Raw genomic sequence first — 25,094 nt, forward strand, 5'->3', positions numbered from 1 at the left:
GCTGGGAAGGGGAGATGATGAGTTGTACTAAGGGAGGAACCAAAAAAGGTGGGATGTGTGTTACTGGGTCTGATGATGACTGAGGGGCGACGCAGAAATGACACTCAGTCCACCCAGGCGTGACACTTCCTTGACTCGGGCATTACACTTCCTTAAACGTTATGGTCCGTGCCTGAGGCCCGCTGCAGTGAAGTTGCAAAATCAGTGTTGGTTTTCAGATGCTGGCAAAAAAAAGAAGAAAAAAAAGTCCTGTTACTCTCCCTGACATTTCAGCTTTAAACAGCCTTAGCACTGGGCTTCTCACTGAGACTCAAAGGTGTGGGTGAGGAGGGACCCCTGAAGGTCCAGCTGCTGCTCAGAGCATCCTGGCCAGAGCTGACCCCCTCCCCAGTGGCCCCAGGGCTCCTTGTTGGGCTGTCCTTGTGCTGCACTGTAGTTGAGGCTCCTTTCCAGACACATCCAACCACATCTTGCAGGAATGCTTTTTTGGCTACAGTTGCTGCTCAGGAGTTCCAGCTCACCTGGACATCTCACACTAGTCCAGGAGCATTTCTTGCACTTCATGCTGTGACTCACCAGTTTAGTTGCCATCTTCCAAAAGAAAACTACTCTGAAGCCGAGTCTGGACAAGCAGTGACTCATGTTAGAGGAAAGCTTCACCCCACTGTGCCCTGACATCCTTTCCTGGGTAAGGGGCTGAGGGAGCTGTGGCTGGGGTGGATGGGGCTCCAATGCCTGGGGAAGGGAGCAGGTAACCAGGACCAGGGTGTGGTAGAGAAGGCAATGGAGGATGTTCTGTACGGGCTCTAGGTGCTGGTCAACATTCACAAGCTAAGTAATGAGCAGCAATTAGAGACAGCATTTACAGCAGCTTCCCTTTAGCACAGTGAGCTCCCATCACATGGCTGAGCTCACCCTGACTTTTTTCCCACCCTCAAAGGGCAAGATGTGCCTATGATGGCAACACCATCTCCTTTAGCCTGAAGTGACATGGAAGGTATTGCAGGCGATGCCCATGACTCACCACCCAGCAAAGGAACCTGAAATAGCATCCTGTGTGGATGGACCCCACATGTCTGTGCCAGAATCATGCATATCCTTTGCTGAGCTGGGGGTCTGAGGCAGAAGGGTGAGGGCAGGGCATGGGGCCAGCTGGGAATGGCACCCCCCAGGATGTGGGAGCCTCAGCAGACCTCAGCTGAGCAGTTACCTTGCTCAGTGCTGGGCTCTTGCACAGGAGTTTTTTTCCTTAGTAATCCTTCGTTTTCACAGGATCTGCCAATTAGCAAGAAGAAAGGCACTAGTCCCTCCTGGGGACCTGCTCCCCAGCACCGTTCCTCAAGGGATAAACCACTTTTCCCCCAGACTTGACAGCAGGCAGCTCTGAGCCCCTCCACGGTGCTCGCTTGCCCCTGACTCCATGGCCTTGAAAACAGGAGGAGAGCAAAACATCCCCCTCCAACCTATTAGACCTCTGAATCAGCTGATTAGCCAAAGTAGAAAGCAGATTAACCCCAATTAGGTGAAAATGTATAAACAATTATATTCAGTAAAGCTGTGTGGATGGGCTTCCCAGGAGTCTGGCTTTGAACATGCATCCCAGGGACCTTCCATAGCTTACACTCACAGCTTCTTACTCCATCACCTCCTAAATTGTACCAATGCTTAGAGCCCCTTCTGTGCTCTCCCACAGCTCACTGCTGCAGGCTTGCCCAGATCCTGCCTGCACTTGTTTCACATGTTGCTTTGTTCCTCTATCTCTCCTCTCCTCCAGTCTCTGCAGCCCTTCTTCTCTTTCCCCATCACTCCATGTGCCATCCCAAGGGCCTCTGGTCTCGTGGGCTTTGCTGATGAAAAGTATGGCAGAAACTCTGTGTCTGTGGAAAGTTTTTACTCCCTATATGGAAGGATAGAAATCTCTCTCATCACTCTCATCTTTGCTCCCATGAGATCATCTATCTCCCTGCTTCTTTCCATTTCCAAGTGCAGTAACTTCTTCACTTGCATGAACCTTTAAGCTCTCTGACTCTTCAGAAGGTTGGAAAGAAAATATGGCTGATTTGCCCAGCTCTGATAACAGCAGCTGCACAATCTTGCATCTATGTGCTTCCTTTCACTTTAGGAGGCCCCACACTGTCCTGCATGGTACACAAAACTTTCCCTCTGCCTCTGGGAGGCTTATGCTGCTGTCTGGCAAGGAGCCAGTTCAAACAGCACAGCGGGGAGATCTGATCAGGAAGGAGATACTGAAAACCCTCCAGTGAAATGCCACCAGAACTTTCCAACTATAGCTGGAAAACAGCTGTTCTTCCTAGGCATGCCTGGGAAGGTTGGTGTCACCTCCCAGAGGTTTGCCTAGCCAGCACCCCCATGTCCTATATGCTCACTTAACTGCATCCCTGATGTGCTGGAATAAGCCAGAAAGTCAGGGATGGCAAGAAAATTGTCACCCATGAGGAATGGGAAACCTCTCCACAGGCACAGCAGCTCAGCTTTTCCCTCTACTGTGGCAGAGGACGCTGAACAGCCAGCAGAAAACCCAACAGCTGTTTTTTAAATGTTAAAGGGTAAAAAAAGAGATTCTTGACAGTGTGTCACGTTCATGGACTGGGATCCACAGCTGACAGGAATCAGGGCTAAAAATAGGCATCAGTGCTAATGGGCTCGGAGCAGCCTTTGGCAAATGAGTCCCAAGGTGAATTATGAAACCTAACACGCGTTCTGTCCTTAACAAGTGTGGATTCTATTGAGGTTTATTTACTTTGGGCTTCATACCTGCTGGACATGGGATACGAGGGTCAGGTTTCACAACTAAACGGAGCAGGGCTGATGGGGAGACAGCCAAGAAGCCAACAGGAGCACTGTTGTGGAGGATGCAGCTCCACACAACTCAGCAACATGGCCAAAGGAGTTCTGGTGGTGACCCTTGCCCAGACAAAGTGACCCAGGTCAGCTGTGACTCCCCTTGGTGACTTGGCTCTCACACAACCTCCTGAAACGCTTCATTCATACAACACCCGCCAGGCTATCCACACATATCTTTGGTGACAGGTATTCTGTGGTGACAATCTGATAGTTTTCATCCAGCCAATGCCCTGCACTACCCATCCCTATAAATCTGGTCTGGCTGGGGCATGGTGACAGGGCTCCTTTCTGTTGAGTAAACATTGTGGTGCTCTCACAGCTTCATCCCATGTGTGGGAGAATGAGCAGCACCTGACCCAGTGAAAAAATAGAGCAGCACAGGCATGAAGCTTGGCTGTGCAAGAACTATTGTCTCAAAAACTCAGGAAGTATTTTGAACCAACAAGTTTATACTTATCTGCCCTGTGTATGGCCTGGCTGGGGTGTGTTTGATCTGATGGCAGGAGGTTTACCACATCATCAAGCTACAAGCTGAAATGGCTGAGAATGGTCTTCCCACAGCTCCGTGCTGCCCCAGCAGACAAAGCTGGGCCCACGGGCCGAGAAGAAGGGAAAGAGAGTGCTCAGCATACAGCTGGACTCTTTCTTTCCAGTTAATTTTCTGCTATTTTTAAAAGTTATATCTACAGCTAATCATGCAGGAACGTTTTTCTGTTCTTTTTTAATGTTTTTTTCCCTTTTACAAAATACTTTCTAAAAGCAAGTCTGTACAACAGCCAGTCTGAAACATGGCCGTCCCCAGCCTATCCTTATCACACATGCTTGCCTGCATGCTCTTCTCTGCTCTTCCAGGTTTTTTTTTTAGGAGGAAATTAATCCCCAGAGAGATTAAAATAGAAATGAAGGGAGTTTTTCCTTGGAGCAAACATTTCTGAGTGACCTTCCTTCTCCTCCACAGTGAAAATTGACCATCTTGGACAAATCACTCCCAAAGCAACAGATACCACTTGAAGGCTTCCTGCAAAGCCTTCTAATTACCATAGGCCAGGGGTCAGGAACAGCTCAGCTGCCCTGCTGGCAGTCGGAGCAAGCTGCTGGGAACAGTGTGATCACCTGGAAATAATGAAGGTATGATAGGAAAGAAAACTTAATACTGAGATGACCACCCTCAGGATCTGCTGGGGAAGGTCTATTTTGGTCACAGGCAGAGCAGTGAGGGCAGAGTCCTCACTACCTCCTCTGGAAGCAGTCACATAGCTACAGCTTGCTGAGCCTTCCTCTTTTTCAATCTGGATTTCAGTGTGCTTTTTGTAACCAGCTGCCTGAACTCATCCATGCATCATTACTGGAATCAAGGAACTTGCACTGGTGTCAGCAGGGTCATGCCACAGGTGAGATCCCCAAATTACAACCAAATTTAGAAGAAGCACCCAGAACCTCTTCCTGCCCTTGGTGCTTTATCCACGAGATACCTCCCACATGAAGCTCTCCACCCAGTGCTGCATGCACGTGGTTGCTGGATTCTCAGCCAACATCCATGAGCCCTCCTCCCCAGAACACACACATGGTGTGTAACAACCATGTCAGGAGTTTTCTGTTCGTGTTGTCCTGAAGGAGTGTCCTGTCCACTCATATCAGTGGAATATTAACACCTGAACACTCAGGCAAGATCTAGCTGCTTAAATACATGCCCACAGGTGTCTTACAGCTACAGCTGTATAAATACAGCTACACAAATACTCTTTTGCCTGACCACCTTTCAGGCTTGAATAGCCCTGTCCTGCCGTCTAGGGAGAGCTCAGCAATGCTATTGCTCCCAGGGTGTCACTGGGGCTTGAGCCCCATCAGCTCAGCATCCCAGCTGTGCCCTAAGGGGAGCAGGGAGCTGGCTCTGGATACCCTCCAGCAGCAGTCTGGGGAGGGTGCAGCAGTCCCCAGGGACAGGAATGGCATTGTATGTCCAACAACACAGGGAGAGATGTATTCTACTCAGGGTTCCATGGAAATTGACTGAATTGCCAGCAGATCTGAGCAGCAGTTTAGGACATGCCTCGATGTATGTGATGGATCACAAAGGGTGAAGAAGCAAAGCTTCCCAAGCCAGTCTTGAGGAAGACACCCTGCTACAGTCAAGCTTGAGAAAGGAAGGAGTAAATGAAAGCCTTTTCTTTCACAGCGTCATGCCTATCCAATCTTAGGCACGAAAAGGGAGGTCAATCCCCCTTTGAATTTCAGGCTAACAGTGATTCCACCCTAACAAGGCCTGTCCCACCTTACCAAGGAACAAAAGTGTCTTCAGAAGCCATGTGTGTGCTACTGTTAGAAAAACAGGTCTTCACACATCTGTGGGATGAGCTTCTGCACCCACTGGGTGTGCTGGTGACACAGCTCTCCAGTCCTGCAGGGCTGAGGGGTAGGTTTGATGGAAGGAGATGTAGCATGGGCAGGAGAAGAAAAGCCCTTGAGCTCCTGTGCAGTGTGTCTCACCTCAGTCCATTGGTTCTCCTTGAAATTGTTCCTCTCCCTGGTGCCTCTTCTGACATCTCCTGTGTACCCTGGACAGTCATGGTGTAGGCTGAGGCTGTTCAGCAACCCACAGCTCATATCCTCTTTCTTGTCAAAATAAGTGAGGAAGGGGATTTTTGCTTTGCTTCACTGTGAAGCATTTGGGAGCAGAGAGATTTTGCCATAAATGGCAACTTTTTTCTGCTCTGGGGGGAAAGCTTGGCACAGGAGTACAGAGCTAGCCAAATTAGAGGTATTCCTCTGTACTCACATCATTCCCAGCTCCCCGACCTCCCATCACCAGCCAAGGCCATGCATTAGGGAACACAGGTCAGGAGGTGAGAGGCAGGAGGGGAAGGGGTTCTTAGAAGAAGATCAAATCTCAGAACACCATATTTGCATTCATTAGGAGGCAGTAAAGTAGCTAGGCAAGCAGGGCAATTAGAGATAAGGGTGAGCAACACACTGTTCCCAGACCAATGTCCTGCCTGCTGGTAAAAGTGGGGGTGCAGTGCGATGCATTCTTGACATTTTGTTCTCCCAGCTGATGCCAGCCCAGTTCTTATCAGATATCTCCACGGCCAATGATTTTTCATAGTGGATAATACAACTGAGCTGCATATAAAATAATCATAAACCTCTGTCCAGGCATCGGAGCAGAATGTTCCCTTCCTGGCCTTCAAATATTTGTGTCTTTACCTTTTCCACTCTTCTCACTTAGTCTCTTTCCTGCTCTGCACATTCAAGGCTCTGACCCACACCATGAGTTACATGACGGTAATGAACTTCAGACGAGATCTTTCCTCCACTCCTTGGATCCAGCCTGATCTCCTCTTCCACAAACAACACAGTCCTGTCTTTATTTTGAACACACTCTTTGGTGGTTCCCTGCTGGTCAAACAAACCTTAAATTGCAGGGACAGCACAGCCAGCATGCAGACTTGGAGCTGGGGCAGAAGGGCACAGCCAGAGAAGGCTGCCATCAGTGACCAGCATGGCCACAGGAGAGGCCATGTTTTCCGCCTGACTCCCCAACTCTCCACAGCAAAATAATGCCTCCATCCACCCTCTCCAGTGAGGAAAGCTATCTCCATGCTCAAAGGCGCTCCCAGCTTGATAGTTTCCACGAGAAAAAATTCCACACTCTTGGCAGTGCTGGTGGAAGTAGCCAGCATTTCAGACTCAGTGTGGAGATCATCTTGCAGGCAGCAGAGCCGCCTCTGACAGGAATCTGACCTTGAGCAGGCTGGCCTGACCTCCCAGCAGCAGTGGCACCTGAAGTTCCCTCTGGGGTGGATTTTGGCCAAGGCTCAAGGATGCTTTTGCTGCTATTCTTCCTTTATGCTGAACCTCGTGAAGCTGGGCTCGGTGTCACCGCACCGTGCAAGAGACACCGAGCTTGTTCTGCTCTGTGTCCAACTCTCTGCTAGAGCAATATTTGGGGAGCTCAGTTATGTGTGCCAAAGCCAGGGGAGCTGAGGATGCAATCCAACTGCTTCCCTTTAGATTCTGCACTCCAGGGTAAGGAAGCTTTGCAGTAAGCACTCACACCCTGGTGATAACAGTGACAGAAGCACACTCCTGCCCAGGTTAACGCGTGATGGTACAGTTAACCCAAGCAAGGTACTGCTCTGCCCTCCACATGTGCATACCACAGCTCGAGTCTCTTTCAGAACTCCCTGGGATGAGTCCTACAGATTAGGCAACAAGGAGTATGTTAATTTTGGCCAGGAAGTGCTGGCTTCAGCTTACCCTGGGCTGCTCTGCCCTTGGCTATGCGCCCCAGGGGCTCCCCTTTAGCAGTGCCCTCACTGCCAGGGCACAGAGCACACCCCACTGGGGCTGCCAGTGATTCTGGGGCTGTTCAGAGCCCAAAGCTCTTTGAAAGAGATTTCTGTGTGCCATACACACATGCAAACATACACATTTGTACAGACATACATATATCTCTGTAATGTGTCTGTATTTACACACATGACATTACTCTGTTGCATCATAGTTGCCCTGCACTGGAAAGCTTTGTGACACTGTGATAGCACGGTTTCTGGGACGTGAGCTGTGTAGCAAGTTTCTGAGCCAGTTTTTTGGGGTCTTTTTCAGAATAAGCAGGATAATTTCCCATTTTGTCCATTCCTTCATTTTACTGGCAATTATAGGCATCAGCAGCCATCAAACTGAATCTCTTCTATGCTGCGTGCTCTACCAGAGCCCCACTGAACTGGAGCCAGTCTCATGCACCATCATATTACGGCAGCAGCTGCATCCAGCCACGTTCAGATTTTTGTGGCTTGCGGGGCTTGGGCAGGGCCCACAGGTCTGTGTGCAGTCATCCTTTGTCCACACACTCTGCTCTGCAGGTCCTAGCTCCCTTTCTTGCAGTGCTGTGGATTCCCAGCTCTGCAAACAGTTTCAGGACACGATTCACCCAGGCACAGCCATGTTTTTAGGGGGGATGCACTGTGTTGCTTGGCACAGCCAGGGTTAGTTCTGGCTCTCCAGCAGTCCTTGTTTTCAGTTCCAGCCATGGGCTGGTCTCTTCTAAGGGAGCTGGCTATGCTCCTCTTTTCCTTTCTCCTCCCCTAAAACTACCAAACTAACAAGCACATCAGAGCCAGCTAGTGTAAGAAATAGGACTATTTCTGGAGATCTTTTTATTTGCTCACATTTCATGCAGGCACTGACTAAAGCAGTCCTTGACCTTCCTCTGCTGCTTCCCATAGCCCCAGAACTCCTCTGGAGCTTTAAGACCTCCAACCTTCTGCTCTGATGTTTTCTTGGTATGTCTGGCACTGTGTGACCTTCAGAGATTACTCAATAATTCAGTTATTAATTTGCAGGACAGAGGCTTGCCTGTGGTCAATAAGGAGGCACCTTTGTGTTTATTACATGCAAACTCTGCCCGTTCTCTGTCCCAAGAAATCCTTCCCAGCACCTCTAACTGATGGGAACTTTTCCAAACAAAAGACTGTAAGCACAGGAGTGCCAGTTCCCAGCTCCTTGCAATAGCAGGACTATATCTGCCAGATGAAAACCTGGGCAACCAAGTCACATCCGCACAATTCTTCCCTACCTGACCAGAACAAAGATTTTTTTTCCCTGTCTTCAGTCCGGATTCTGGTTTACTCTTGAACTCACGAACAAGAGACATCCTTGAGAGGTTTCCCAGCTCAAGCTGTACACATCTCAGCTCATCTCTCTATCTGTGGCCAATCCCTAGAACTCCAGAGAGTCAGCCAGAACTGCCCTGATTTTACAGGAATAGTCACCAATGGGAAGGAGTTAAGCAAGTGGTGTACAGACAAAATCTAGGCCAACAGCATGCCTTCCTCTGGAGCGTGCAGACAGCAGGCACATCTGTGATGGAGAGGAAACTTCAGAGAGTGATCTTCACACCTGGATAGCTGTTCAAGAGAAAAGGGAAGCTGTAGCTCAGCGCTAGCTTCTGTGCACCAAGTGTGCACTGCTATAGGTGCCACAAGGACACTGGCAGTCCCCTGACCCTGTCACCTGTCCCCTCTCCCTCCCTCCCTCCACCAGCTGCCTGGGGCCCTGCGAGTGGGAGCCACAGAATCAGGACTGCATTTTTCAGCAGGCAGGGGAAAGTACCCTTTTGTCCAGCATGGATGGGGTGGCAAGGGCAGGGACAGCTCACCTCAGCTAGCTCCTGCACATGGAGCTCCTGGCTGGCTCTTGTTCCAGGGGTTATCTAATGGCAACACAAGGTCACCAGCCAGCAACCAAGCGTCACTCCACAGCCTGGCTTCCTTGCTTGTGCTCCCTGCCAAGGCCAGCCCCCAGCAGGGACTGGCTGTGGCCTCACTCCCAACCCCAGAGGAAACTTACTGGAAGACCCTGATCCAGTGTCTAGCCAAGATCCTGGCAGCCTGAAGGAGCGAGGTGCGCTGTCCCACTCATTTGGGCGGACGCGACACAGCTGATGCACACCAGCGGTGGTTTCAGTGGTTAACATTGTTTGTTTCTCCGAGAGCTGTGTCGGAAAAACATTTGATCTCTCTAGCAAGATAAATACGCAGCTGTTTCCTCCAAAATAGGAGCTAAATAGAAGGGAGAGGAGTGAAAGTGTGTGTGTGTGCATTTGTGGTGCTTGTGCTTACAGAAAAAAAGGGAGAGGAAATGAGGCTTAGTGCAAAATACAGGAAGTGGAAGAAAAACAGCACAAAGCAAACGTTGCATCCATTGAACGGAACTTGAATTGGTATCTTGGCTGCTGTTTGACTAACTTATGGTATCACTAAATCCCATTCTCCTCACAGGGAGAGAAACCCTGCAACTGTGCATTGTCAGTGTGACGGAAGAAACAGCGGCAGCTGATGCTGGTTGGGTCAGCATTGCCCTGGGGCTCACAGAACAACCTTTGTTCTGGGCGGTGACAAAGGGCTCCCTTCTTTCCTTCACCTCCCGCAAGTTGTTCATGGGCATGTTGGAACAGGGCATGCTTTAAAGTGTATCAGCTATGGCTGACATGCCTTGGCCAGCTCCCATCAGGACCTCGGCCACCCCTGCCCCGTGGGAGGTGTCCCTCTCGTGCACCGGAGCCCTCCATGGAGGGTGCAGCCAAAGGTGATTTCCTTATCACCTGGTGGAGCTGTGTGTTCCCAAGAGTCTGTTGGTACTAAACATGACCACAAGCCCTGAGCCAGCAGGTCCACAGGATACCAGGAGCACACACAGTGCTCCTATCATTTCTTTGCTGACCTCTCTGGTTAACCTCAGCACTCCCAGACTTGTCCCTTGGGCGCTCTGCTCCCCCATTTTTCTTGGCAGATGAGCACGGGGGAAAGGGAGCTGGTGTCGGTGAGTCTTAGCTGATGTTCATCAGGGTGACCTCCTTCTCCCTCCACCTGGAAGAAGAGACTTTAGAAGGTTTGGCCAGTGCCTGAAAAGGGATAAATTCTGGCTGTGAGGGTAACCCCAGCCTGTGGTGCCTCCTTTTTCTAGAAGAGGTAGCCTCTCAGCCAGTGGTTTTTTGGCAAGTGACCGTGCCCAACATCTGGCAGAAAGGAAGGATGCAAGGCATTGTGCTGGGTGGCAGAGCTCTCCCGACAAGGAACTCAGCTGGAAAACACACTTCCCACCCTCAGTCATCCTCTGACTGGTGGGGTCTCTGTCACCTCACTGCCAGGGTGTGAAGGTCTCCCCTCCCAGCATCTCCCTGTTGCAAAGGGAGAGCATGCACAGTGCTGCAGTACCTGAAGACCTGAGATGTGATACTGCACTTGCAAGACCATTTGATGTGATCCCTGCATTCCTCATCTGTGCACTCTGAGCAGCTCTAGTCTGGGCTATTAGAATAGCAGGATTATTATTACTGTTATTATTATTATTATTATTGTTATTATTAGTCACATTTCCAGTGCTCTTTAACTTGACAGCATAAGGATTTTGCCCTCATTACCTTTCTCAGGTCCTTGGTACAGAGGGTCGAACCTGCACAGAGACGCACAGAGATACAAGATACAAAATAGGACCCATGCCCTGATGCACGCAGGTCCTGACATGCAAAAAGACATATTTAGAGGCTGATACTCAGACACCCACTTGCGAAGTGATTCTGTGATCTTGCATGGACATGCAGAATAGTACAGGAAGATCATGACTCAGGCAGACATCTTCTAGTGCTCTACAAGAAATCAGAAGGGTCATTGTCCCCTAAGGGAACCCAGAAAAGGTGATGTAGTGCATTAGTTTAGAAGCTGATATTTCAGTGTCTCCCTTTCAGAAAACAGGGAAATAATTTTGAACTTCTGAGAGCGTCAAACAGAAGCCTATGGAGAAGTCAACAGAGGAGCCACTGCTTCAGCAGGAGTTCTGGTGCAAGAAAAGGCCTCAGCAGGAACACCACATGCTGGCCACCGTGCCTGCACACAGGTCCCACCACTGGGAGATGCCTGCAGTCAAGTGATTCCAAATCTTTTTTTGAAAGTTGTGTTTCCAGGTCATGTTTGTTCAAGCTAGCACAACCACAAGGAGCAGTTCCTTGAACAAAAGAAGAACATTTCTGAGTGGCAGCTGAACAGGTGGAGTTGACCACATCAGTCACGGGTTCCAGGGGTTTGTGACCAATGTTCTACTCTATCCTTATGCTTCCTGGGAGATTATTTTTCCCCTTAGGGCTTTGTCTGATGCCAACCAACACAACTCTGTCACGAGGCCTCCACAGGCAGCCCAGAAACACAGCTCAGACTCTCCTCTGGGGTTTGGATCAAGAAGTGCTGATTTTTGACAGCAGGGATAAGCCAGGTGACTCCATATATAAGTAGTGTAAGTCAGAAGAAAAATGAAAGGCAAGATAAAATTTGTTTAGGGGTGCAAGACATCCTGCTTAGCCCATATGTGTTTATTTCCCTTACCCCGTGTAACACTGTCTGGAGGAGCTGTGGTAACATCCCCACTTGTGTCAGGGACTGCTCAGTTCTGAAAGCTGTGCCAAATATGCACATTTTTGGGAAGGCCAGCACAGAAGCTTCTTCTGTATGCTAACAGGAGCCACCTAAGCATTCAAATCCCAGGAGCAATGACACCAGGAATTGTAATGCATAGCTCATGTAAAGCTGGGCAAAAAACTGTGACCTTGAATCTGTAATGTTTAAAGAGGAGGTGGGGATTGACCTGCAGCAGGAATTATGAGGTGCCTACAGTTTGGCTTAGCTAACATTTCCCACAACAGAGCAAAGGGAAGGGCTTGAACTTGTTTGAGATTTTTTGAGGGGGGGAGAGAGCTTGTCTCCAGAGCTGTTTTTAATGGCATGCGTATGAAAACAGTTTACATGTGGCTAGAAGGAAGCTTCTTTGTTATTGTGGCTCAAATGACCTCCTAGTATCTAGCCTCTATTTTAAGCAGGTGATGCGTGTGTGTTCTCATGCCAGTACTCTTCAGCCTTTTAGCTGAAATAGCAGCTCCCCTTCATTGGGATTTACCCATCTGATGTATTAATAGGCAGAAATCATATGCCCTCTTAACATTCCTTTTGCTAGGCTAAAAAAGGCAAAGACTGTTTAGACTCCTACCATCACCTCTCTTTTTGTCCAGAACACTCTAGTGCCATTCTTTCCACTTGTCAGAAATTTCTCTGTCCTTTTCCAACTTTTTTTGAAGGCATTTTCCCTTTCTCTGTATCAGCGATACTTCTTTGTTTTGTCTCTTCAGCTAATATTTACATTTCTTCTCCAAGGTCATCAGTGAAGATATGAAATTAGCTCACGCCAAAACCAGTCCCTAAGGAATTTCATGAGCCCACAATTTCATGTTTCAGGACCTCTTCATTAAGCAATTTGTTACTCTCTTTTGAGTTAAAGTGTGAATCCCTGCACTCCCCTGCCTTCACAAATTTCCAGCCCCCCTCTGTGAAACCCAGATATCTTTCATATGCCACATAACCAGTGCTTTAAAATTATTTATTCTTCTATTCAAATATAAAAATAATAAAAAATACTCTACCTTTCATACAACCACATCAATTTTTGTCTGATTGTCTGTTCACTACCATATCTTTAATTATTCCTATTTTGTTCTAGGAGAAAAAGAAAAGCTGTTCTAAGCTCTTGGGTCTGTAAGTAACTACCTCCCTTTTTTGGTTCCTTAATTAAATTCAGGTAAAATTGTTGATACTAGGGCAACAGTCTGGTCCCCATCCAACCTCCATCTGCACAGGCTGATTGTACATCAGGGCTATTGGATTTACCACTTGATCTGTCTCCAGGAACCTCTGATCTGAACAAACCTTGCAAATTTTGCCTTGACCACTGATTAGATTTTTGTGTGTCCAGAAACTTTTAACCATCAACTTGGAATCCCCTTCTTCTGCACCATCTTTCCAGCAAAATTAAGCAAAACTTCTGGCTTCTGAAACATGCCTTGATCTTATCTGCGCTGCACAGAGCTCTGATGCCTTCCCTGCTCTTTTTACCTCTACAAAGAACTTAATTCAGCAACTCTGCCAGCTATATCTCACCTGGATTTCTGCTGACTGACGTGTCTCTTTCTCTGAACTTTGTGACCTCTGCAACATAGATTTCTTTGCTGACCTCTCCCATTTTTCACTGAGGAATTTTTTTTCGCCAGTCAGCCACATTTTCTATACAGTCTCCTCCTGGTCTTTGTTTGGGAAAGTAAGTTAGCTATTCCCATCGTAAGCCTGAATGCCTTCCACATACAAATACTTAAGAATTTTCACTCAAATTCCTTCATCACTTCAGTCTTATAAGTTCTCTGACCATTAATGTTTGGAGGCTGAAAAACCTTAGCTGTGGCCCCACGATATTTACTCTTCCATTTAATTGAAACCGAATCAGCCTGTGCACAGTCAAGGTTAAAAGTTATCTTCTGCACATTGTTCTGCAATGTCTCACTGGCTGTCAAGACCAGGTCAAACACAACAGCAGCTGTGGTTTGTTTGCTGCCTCTTTAGTGAAGGAATGTTAGGCAGTGCATCCTAGAAATTCAAGGCCCAGCCAGTGTTAGTGGCAAATTTTCTCCATGTATAAAGTTAAAACTTGTAGTAATGGCAATCCCTGGTTCTGCATATCATCCTAAAAACATAAGGGACCATCATCAATATCCAGACACAACCTTGGATAACAGCAGCAGAACTACAGCTGTCTTTCCTCAAGGTGATTTGAACCCAAACAAAATCTGTTTTATCCCCTCTGTTCCTGCTTTTGCCTTCACACTCAACGATATCATACATAGGCAATACTACCACACGCTCCACGGGTCTTTGCTTCTCTGAGCAGCACAAATCTTTCAGTCTCAGAGGTGCAGCCATGCCAATTGTCTATCCAGCCTCTGAAAGTCCTGGCATACACAGTCTGCATATTGCTCATGAGGTCCTTGTCTTAGCAGTCAGGTACTTCCATTGTTTCTCTTGGTTTACCATATACAGTGGTTATAAAATCTTGGATTGAGTATTGGTTTCCTGCTCAAATTAGTATTACACTCCTGCTCTCATATGTTCCTTTAGTCATCATTGTATCTTAATATCTATGCTCTTCCTTCAACTAAACATGAAAAGCTAGGATGGAAACCACACAAGTCTCACCTAAAAATCCCAGACAAAATCCCAAGCCCTCCTCCTTATGTGTTAGTCCAAAGCCTGTCTCGGGTGTCTCGCTCCCGCCAGGCTGTGCTCTTCCACATGCACACTCGAGCTGCCAAGGAGGGTCCTCTTTCTCTGGGTGACTTCAAAGAGAAAACAAACTGCTGGCAGGAGTTCCCAAAGAATCTGTGATGTCTGGGCCATGGATTTGCCCTTCTTCTCTTAGGACATGGTTTACTGAGGTATGTAAAGTGCCTTGAGCAGGATCTGCAGTCATCCTTCTTCCATTTCAGTGGGAATCTAGCTCCCTCATTTGTCTCAACATGAAAGGAATCACATATTCTTTTTCCTGACAAGCCCCTTTTCAATTCCAGATCCCCTTTGTTACAGGATTTATCTTAAAATGTTCCCACTCACATAGACCTGTTTTTCCTGGTGCTCCTCCTGTTCTCTGTAGTTTTGTTTTGTCTCTTCCCCTTGCCCTTTGCAGTGCTTCCTGCAGCCTCTTCTTTCCAGGTTTATGGACTCATGCTCCCCTGGCATCTGACATCAAGCCATCCCTATCTCTTCTTTTCATTTTCTTCTAGGTTCAGTTTTTCTCTCCTTCTTGTTGCTATTCCAAAAGCCTTTTCTTGAACTCCAAATGAAGAAGCTGCAGGGAAGAACTTGCATGTGCCTGATAAACTCTGCTCTGTTTGCTCAGAAGGTATTGTAGAGATGACCTGAGTGCATTCCTGTCTACACTGAAAACCTGAGATCTAGAAAAGAGATCTCAGATTTCGGCAGCACAGAAGTTACAAACCTAATTCAGATTTACCCAGACCCTAGTTCTGAAGTGGCCTGCTGATTTAAAGCAGAAAAGCAGGCTGTAGCAGCACAAGGCCAGAACATACAACAGCCTTTGCTTCAAGGCAGCAATTACAAGTTTGACTGGAGAATCTCACTTCTCCAGGAGGTGGGCAACTACTACTACATCATGGTGACAGAGGTTAAAACACCTGCATGTTGCTGTTGACAGAAGCCAGCTCCAGACAACTCTGTTGTCTGCCCCTTGGCACCAAGTGAGAGCTGCCAGGAAGGTGGGGAGTGCAGTCAATGTGCCTCCTTTGCAGATATGTCAGCCTAACTGTGCTGCCTTAGACAACACAGGTGGAGGCAGAAATGATGGACATAACTTCAGCACTGTCATCCAAGTGTTTGAGCCTCCCATCAGCACCACAGTCCTGCCCACAGCTTGGGTACAGCACGGTTTGGCACAGCACCATTGGATAGCATTCCTTAGGTGAAAAATGTGTGTTTCCTCCACAAAGTTTCCATCCCAGATAGATAGGGTTGTGTTGTCCAAGGTGAGTGACATGATAGGCTGAGGAGCAAATTGTCACAGCCCAGCAAAGGACATTCTTGTCACGAGCCCATCTCCCCTCACCTCCCATCAGCCTTGCTCAAGGTCATGCTGCATGGCAGCAACAGGAATAGAGCTTGTGAATTCTAACTCCTTATCCTGCTTGACCCAGAGCCAGGCTCAGCTGGGAAAAAGCAATATCCGTCCAAGCTCCGCAGCGGCGGCGGTGCCCGGGTGTTGTTGTGCAGCTCGGGAACAGGTTAACACTCGTGCTGAAACCCCCGCCGTGCACACAATAGGCAGTGAGAGGTGCCAGCTCTGCAAGCTGGAGACCTGGGGACACGCTGTGCTGGAAGCGCTGGGGCCCCATCCAGCTGCACCAGCACTCCCTCGCCCGTGGGACTGCGAGTTCCTCCCTGGGAAAGCAGCAACGCCCAGCTGCCTGCACTCCAGCCCTGGCAGGAAAATGCTGATTTTATGGACAGTGCCCAGCTGGGGTGATGAGGGCTGCTCAGCAATCATGGTCCCACGGGTGAGTAGTGTGCACACCTCGGTGCACACCTGCACTCCAGAATGTTTTTTGTGTTTCTTTTTCACTAAGTTCTGTGTGTTAGGGATGCTTTTTCCTAGAGAGGCAAGGGAGTAGCAGAGTGTGCTACCCCATTGCCCACCAGGCAGCTTCAGCTCTGCCCCAAAGGCCTCCTGGAGGAGGATGTGGGGTTGTTCACCCTCAATGAGAGCTATCCAATCTGTTAGCATGGACCTTGGAGAACCTGAGGGATTTGGGCACCCAAACATTAGGGAGTAAAATGTGCTGCTTTGACTTCGGTGGAAAAGGTCAAGCATCACAGGCTACTGCCAGCTAATGAGAAATGAGTCTGGACAATTAATCAATACACAATCTCCTCCGCTAATCATATTGATGGAAGATGAGCTCCATCCCCCAGGAAGGGCAAAGGCCATTGAGCTAAGCCATTTAGCAGCATTTATTTATATCCTTGGTGGTTCAATAATTTGAGTCTTGCCCAATAGCATCAGGCCCCTGAGGGCTGGGTAATATTATCCAGCTGGAAAAAAAACCACAACACAACAGGTATTGCTTAGCAGAAAAATAGCCTTTTAATGCAAATGAACACTTTTAAGGGGAAATACATTCCTTTTCTCTACATTTCAACCACACACGTACGTACAAAAGAAATTCTGAAATATTCCAAATATTCCATGTAAATGGTCATAAAAATATTTTCTGGGGGGAATACTTAAAAGAGTTGTCAAGATCTCAGGATATGTATTACTCTCAGTTGCACCAGAATGCCTTTCTGTAGAAGCCTATCCATTCTACTATAATAGAATTTGTCCCTCACTCAACCATCCTAAAACCATGCCTTTCTTCTGGCAGGCACAACCTATTTTGTAAGAATGCTGGCCCCGTAGGTAAGGTGAGTTTACACTTGTGTAACTAAAGCCTATGTTGAAACACATACACACCAAGGGACAAAGATGATGTCATGGCACAGCTGTTTCTGCGACACAGCTGGTTTCCCAGCTTCCCCATACAAATCCTGCTCTTTCTGAGCTGCAGCAAAGCGGGTGGGAAAACTGTCAATTGGGAGCTGCAGCTTGTCCCTGCCTGGTGTGTGGTGCTTGGGCTGTCCCTGCAAAAGCTGACAGAGCCCTTCCGCTGCACTACATAAACTGTGGAGAAAGGCACTGGTGCTCCCAAAGAAGCTGTTTACTTACACAGTTGCCTGCTGGTACTTATTTACAGAGTACTACTGACAGCCACCAAATCTGCTTGTTTAGCCCTGGAGACAGTTCAAACTCTCTGTTCCCAGGCAAGTGATTAATGGTGTATGGAGAGAAGTTGGGACTGAGGATAAAACTGAGCTTTCAAAACAAGAGCCTCTGATCTCAAACTGAACAAACATTTCCCCTTGCCTGTGTCAGCTAGTTTGATTTCCAACAAAAGAGCAGATTGCTTGGGAAACCGCAGTTACGCCAATGAATTACTTTCCTACAAGCCAGAGAGAGTTCTCTCAAGCACCCTGCCCGGCTCTCTCAAATCAGGTTGAAGGCAGAGCTCCCTCTGCAAGCAGCTAGTGCAAATGACGCTCAGAAGAAGGTGTCCCAGCTCAGACCTTGTAAGGAACAAGACAAAACTCTTCAGAGCCCCACCTCCTTATTAACCCTTAACTTATAAATAGCCATAGGGCCAACTCGTGCTCAGAAGATGCTTCCAATCCTGCCAGCAGCAGATCCAAACATGAAGGCATCAACGGAACAGTTAACTCACCCTTTGAAAGGACCACAGAAGCTGGAACAGTATTTTCTCAATGTTTGAAAACATCTCTGAACAGGAAAGAATAATGACATTGGCCAAGAGGTGCTCCATGCAAACAGGTCTGTGGCAGCAGCACAGAGTGCTGCGATAGAAGGAGCCTAAGGCACAGTGTCTGGATGGAGTGGTCAGACAAGGCCACTGTGCCCCATCCACAGAATGTATGAAATGCGCTGGATGATTAATAACAGCTCTGAAAGCCCGTGGGTTTCAGCCTGCATGTACAGGGCACACATGCAATATAGACTCATATATGTGCATGCGCACACACACCCACACACACACCCACACACACACACACACACACACGCACCATTGTTCACATACTCCTGTTGTGGAAAGTGCATCCAGCCCAAAGCCACTGCCTCAGGCTCTGCCAATAACTGATGGGATCTTGCTGAAAAGTGCTCTAAGCACAGGTTTAACTCTGTGTGAGCCTCTTCCAGCTGAGCCCACAGAGAACACTGCTATTGTGAGGGCCAGAGCCCTGCTGTCATGCCAGGCAAAGGCTGACGTTTCATAAGCCGCCTGCCATCGGGAGGACAAAGTCCCGTTGAGCGGGCATTGGCTCTGCCTCCCCTTGCAGATAGCAAGGGATCAGCTGAACTCGAGCCTGGCAGCCTCCCAGCGTATGGCACAAAGCTAGCCAAGCATGTGAGGCAGAGCCATTATCAGTGCCCTGCTCCTAACAAAGTGAAGACATTCTCTTTCATCTCAAAGTAATATTTGTCCCTGTTCTTTCCAAGTAGAGGAAAAAAGACGGATGCTGTGCCAGATCCCCTGCTGTGATATCTATCTCCTAATCTCTGGCTTGTATGGTTACAGGGAGGCTGCAGGCATGGGAAAACACTTAAACATCCGAATCCAAGATAACATCCTGAAATCAAGGTGTGCAGTAGAAACAATAAATAAGGGTTCTTTGGGAAGGAGGGAAGACAAAATTACTTAATTCTGTGTGTTTTCCCACCACAATGGCTAAGGAGGCTAAGGTTTACAGAGGGCAAGTGAAGAAGACTGGTCCAGTCCTTTTTAGGAGAAAGAAGGTGCTGACTGCCCAGATTCCATATCCTATCTCCTCAGTCGCCATTATCACCAGAGACAGGAAAGATTAAGTTCTAGGACTTTTCTCAGCACTTCAGTCCTGATTTAGGGCACAGACAAATCAAGCTCATGAGTTAGCAAAGATATTGAGCATTGAAGGAACTTCTTTCTGCACAGAGTAATCCTAATTCTGCATGACCATTGTGTATTTTCTTTATAACTTGAACCTATCCATGAACTAGATGCACTTAAAATTCTACTTAAAACGAACCCACCTGTAAACACTGACTTAGAGCTAAGCTGAACCTAAGTGATGTGACATGTACTAGAGACACCCTGTTCCTGCTAGGATGCTGAATATTTTACACAGAGCAGTTCTGGGAAGCTGCTTGCATGTCTATTAGCCATGATGCAGTGGAGATGCTGAGAGTCCACAAAGCACTGAGCTGCAAGGTCCTGGTTCCAGGCAGGTAAAACAGGATGCCTGGTTACAAAGGGGTGTCTGTTCCTCTGCAAGATTAGACCAAGACTCTAACAAGCAGGGAGGCAGGAGAGAGGCACAGCTCGGGGGGTCACTGGGGACTAGTTCAGAATGACCTGAGGGATGACCAGAGTGCCCTCATATCTTCAACCATATGAGCTCTCATGAAACCCCAATGGAGAATGGCACTAGAGAAGATTTTGCTCTAGTGTGATTGCAGCTCCCTGAGTCAGCCAATTGTGGAAATAGAGGACTAACATTCATTTAACACATTTTGCAGTTAGCTCTTGTCCAGAACCAGTTGATGACACACAGCCTCTGAACTGCTCAGAGAGGCAGAGAGGAAAAAGAGAAGAAAGTTCCTGTATGGCTCATGCCAGCAGTAAACATACAGAAGTGGAAAGATACCAAGAACCTAACCACTGAAGTGGACTACAGATACCAAGATATAGGTTTCAAATCAGTCTCTGGTCTTTTGCACCTATGTCTCCCCTGAACTGCACCTATTTCCCATCCAGCTAACTCAGAGCACAGGAAAGGAGGTGGGCTTTGCCCCCACTCCCTGTGGAAGGATGTGCCCTTGCTTGCTTCAGGAAGGAATGAATGAAGCAGGTCAGGCTTTCGGCTGTGCCTTTTAGTCATGTCAAGGCTTTCCCCGGTCTTTGCAGAAATGGGCGCCTTCATACCATTTCCCTGTGATACTGTCTGGAGGAGGGGACAGGGAGCAGAGTGAAGGAGAGCTGGTGATAAAATGGATCCTGGAGTGCCAGGTGCCCTTTACTCACAGACTTTCCTTTCCCTTAGCAGCCTGCTGAACTTTGATCTTGGCAGGATACCACAGGCCTCTGACACAGCACTGCACCCCAGAAGCAAAGGCAGTGTTTGCTGCGTGACTCTGGAGGTGTGAGCAGGTGCCTCCTCAAAGAGATACATCAGGAATGCAGAGATACCCAGCACCACATCACAGCCAAGAGGTTACAGGGCAGGCTGGGCAGCTGTGTGCAGCCCCTGGGGTCACCACAGGAGGTGACCACAGCACAGCACTGCTGTGGTGTGTGGTACATGACAGGGAGTGAGACACACTCATCACACATCTCACATCCAGCTGTGGTTGGGCATCAGCAGGCCTGCAAAACACAGCTAGCCAGCATGGAGCATGCACATTTCTTGACTCCTCAGTCCATTCCAGGCACTCCTTCTGCATCCAGGGGACAAGGGTCACTGCAGTCCTTTCACAGGGTGCCAGTGAAGCAGTAGGGAAAGAGCCAAGGTAAACTCTTGAAGAAAAGCAAAAGCCACCACAAACACAACTGACTGAGCCCAGCAGGAGCAGGCGTGTGCTCTCTGTTGTCCCTTTAAACAACATTCAGAGAAGTAGTGTTACAAGCCAGTGGCTGCCTCCCAGGAGGCAGGAGTCCTGGCTGCCATGGCCAGCCTTGCCAGTCCCTTTGCTTTTGGGCTTTGCCTAGGCCACATGACCTCTATGTTCTCTTTCTCTGCTATTATAGCATGTGGCAAAGCGGAGGGACTCCTTCCAAAACCTTTGCCCCCTTTGAGAGGGCAGCAAAGAACCAACTCAGCTTGGCACTGGCCAGCAAAGTCAGGGGCAACAAAACACCAGTGTCAAGTACTCAGGCTGCCTGCAGAAGTGCTTGGAGCACAGATCCTCAGGAATTAAATCCCCAGGGAAACAGCCACTGTTGCCCATCTATTTACTTCCAGCCACAGGGCCACTATGCTGAGTGGTGAAAGGCAGAGACTTGAGCATCTGTCTCCACATGGTAGCTGGACATGATGGACACAAGACAAATATTTAAAATACCCTGAGACCCGTGGCCTGACCCACCCTCTGTCAGTATCTCAGCTTCTACCCCTCAGGCAGGGCACTTCTGCAGCTGGTGAACCCCCATCTGCTGGGGTCTCAGCCCATGCACCCTTTTTACCACAGCACATGCCCTTCATGGGCCTCCCACGTCTGCCAGGCTGAGCAGCCACAGAGGAGAGACCCTTTCACCTCTGTGTAAGAGAAAAAGCTTCAGAAAGGCTTCACAGCAGAGAAGCCAGACTGGCTCTCTTCTGTCCCCTCCCAGGGCTGAGATGACTGGCTATTTCAGCTAAGGGGACCCTTCCCTGGGTGGCTGGCATCTGGGGATCTCACCTGTAAGTCTTCATTTTTTCCTGTATGTCAGTCAAGTGAAACTATTCACAGATGCTTTTTAAAGTACTGGATGCTATCTCACCAGAGACTGTCTTCTTAATTGTGTTCCTGGTTGACAGCCTGCCAGGGCCTCTGCACTGTGTCCAGGAGTCAATATTTCATCTAGAAGTTCAAGGGAAGCTCAGTGGAAATTGTGCTAGCCTTGAAATGCCAAAGGTAACTCGTAAAGATTTCCTTCCTTTCCTTCCTGAAATGTTGCTAGTAGAAATGTATTTTCTGAAAGGAAATGGCTCCAGACCTAGGCTAACAGCTGGGGAGATTGTTAATGGAAATCAGTACCCTGAGGCTCTGTGTCACTTTCATCTGTCTTTCCAAAATCCCCCACCTTTATAGAGACCAAATGCATCACTCTTCCAGGGAGGTGAAGGGAGAGCAGCTCTCCAGCAGAGGAAAATGTGCTCATCCTGAAAAGGTTTCTTTGTTCTCATTGCACGGGATCGTTTTTCTACTGTGCAGCAGATTTATGTGAGGAACAGCAGTGGCACAGGGCATAATGATTCCATTTTGTTTAATAATTAACTCACATGGTCTCCGGGTGCCACACGTTCCAGCAGACGCTGCAAGGCTGTGCCAGGGAGAGAGCCAAGCAGCAGGTGGGCAATAAGGAAAAACCCATTTCTCCTCCTGCTCACTGATGTTGTGCCCTGAGCAGTTCTGGGGTCCTGTTACCCGAAGTGCGCTGTCCCAACAGCTCTCAGAACTCTGCAGGCTCAGAGAATTTTACCAAAACATCTGATACTGTGGTGAATTTTTTCAAAGGGGAACATACAGCCGCTATTTCAAAGAGCAAAGCCAAACTATGCAGCAAGAGTGAATGGAAGCCAAAATTCATCTCATTGCATTTTCCAGCTGCCATCAAGAAGCTCTGTCTTTCAAGCCATCACTGCTTGGCTTGCAAATGGCCAGGAAATGCTTTACAGTGAAAACATACATGCTTCAGGACAATTTGCTGGAAACTTTTCACCAAACTTTTCTCAATGTACTACTGGTTCCTCAGAACCAGATAATTTTTGGAGAAAAGATGTTTTCAAAGAATGTGTCAGCTTGAAATACTGCTGAGGGAATCCCTTTTCTAGGTATTATAACATTTAGATATTTTTTAAGAAAATTACTACAGATGTACAATACTTAGTTGTTAATATAATATATATTTGTTAAAAGCCAGAAGGCTAGATATAGTAAGATGGTTCTAAAAAGACCATTTTAAGGTTACTGAAATGAAATATTTCAAAAAGGGCTTCCTTTCCCCTAGAAAATTAGCAATTATTTTAAATGTTAGAGATTTAAACCTTTTCTCTAAATATAAGGTAGACCTCTTTCCACAATATCTCAAACATTTGGGAAAAGGGAAATCTGTTTCAGCTCAGCTTGGCTTTTAGAAAACCAGAAAACAATAAAGTAGGATGGAATTAGGCTGGAAAACCCCAAAAATCTCAACCAGAATCCTTTCCTTGAGTGAAAGCAGCCCTAAGGTTATCAGACACACTTGCAGCCAAGGCTGAGGCGGCTGCAGTTTCAGCAGCACTTCCCTTCCTGACCAAGCGCCTGAGATGCCATCGAGTCCACATTGCCTGGGACCCGAATTCTGCTCCTCTATCTCTGTCTATTTTAAGGCATATCCCATACACGGTCCCTTCAGCTCCTCACGGTCAGGAATGTGGCTCTTCCTGGAAGCCACCTGCTCAGGGAGACAGCTGGGCTTCTCCTGAGGGCCGGATCTACGCCGCAGCCCCTCCCGGGTGGGTTAAGGTGTCCTCCTGGCAGGGCTTCACAGCCTCAGCACTCAGCAAATGTGGGAGGCACTTTGGTTTACACAGTTACAGCTCGTTACCAGCCCTCAGGGATGGGATCACGGTACAGGCACAACCTGGCACCCACATTCTCCCCACCTGCCCGACACGAGTTTCCTCCGCCCTCTGCACTCATCAGGCTGTGAGTCCTGCTGATGGCTGGTGCCAGGTGACTGCTGCTCCATGTCCTGTGGAGGCTGCCAGCCAAGCTTTGTCCCTCTGCCTCTCCAGTGGTCTGAAATGACCTTCAAGAGATTGGCTGCAAGGTGAAAGTACACTAGCAGGTTGAAGCTGGTCACTCAACATCCAGAGATTAGAGCAAATGAGCAAACAAAGCTGGTTTGTCTTGTCTGCAAGACATCCTTGTCTAAAAGTCAGAGCTGTGAGACCCAAAGCAGAAGAGCCAAGGGCCAAGATGATCCAAATTCAGAGGTCTGAAGGACTCTTGACTGGGCTGCCTAGGACAAGGATGAGAGCTGGTGAGAAGTGGAAGAATATTATTTCAGACCCTGTTTAACTGAGTACTGAAGTCTGGATGCCAGTCAGTGCCCTATCTTCTCTCCTACAGTCAATCCCATGGAAATTCTGTATGATGGCATCATCGTTGGTTCAAAGAGGGAGAGAGAAAGTCCAGACCACTTCAGTAATGGACAGGTTCCAGAGGACATCCTTGAAAATCCTCCCCCAGCTGAAAGTCCTGGTAATGTTCTAGTGGTTCCTGAGAGCCCTCATACAGATTCTGTCTGCCCTGTGACTGCTGAATTGTATCATGTTCTTTACCCTCTGAGTACCCAGTCAAGAACAGACTGGCTGGGAGGATGCACAACTGCACACTGGCACCTCCAGATCATCAGGTAGTTTCTTAATTCCTTCAGAGGATGATTGAGTGATCTGGGAGGAGGAAAGTGTGGAGGATCTCAAGAGACCTCAAATCCCTTCTTTTTTGCTCAGCAGCACCACATGCCTCCTGCAATGCCAGGTCTGTAAAGGTGGTGCCCAAGCTCAGGGCATAGTGAAGAATTATAGCTAAAGTTCTCCCTCTTCAGTCCTTGAACATGCAAAGGGTGGCTCCACAATTCCTCCCAGGGCCATCCAGCTCAATGATGTGTGACTAACTCTTTCATTGACCAAAGACCAACCACTTCCCTCATGTGACCTTACATAACTGTTCATCTATTCCGTTAATGAATGGAGCTTGAGAAAATTTCCATTGCCTAAGGCCCTTAGGGGAAAATGCGTGAGCGCTGTCTCCACCTTTTGTGTGCCGATGTGGGATTTTCCTATGGATTAACTGAGTACAGTAGTATTATTTTTTGGTTGCTGTCATTGGTGACTGAAATGGTAAGCTAACTGTCAGGTGCCAAGGGGGTGGGAAAACAAAAAAGAAAGGAGTCTCTGCCTGAACCAGAGGAAACAGGAGACTGCCCCTGCCAGGAGGAGCAACAGGGACGTCATTGC

The sequence above is a fragment of the Melospiza melodia genome, chromosome 2, assembly GCF_035770615.1.
Source record: "Melospiza melodia melodia isolate bMelMel2 chromosome 2, bMelMel2.pri, whole genome shotgun sequence".
Taxonomy (NCBI): Eukaryota; Metazoa; Chordata; class Aves; order Passeriformes; family Passerellidae; genus Melospiza; species Melospiza melodia.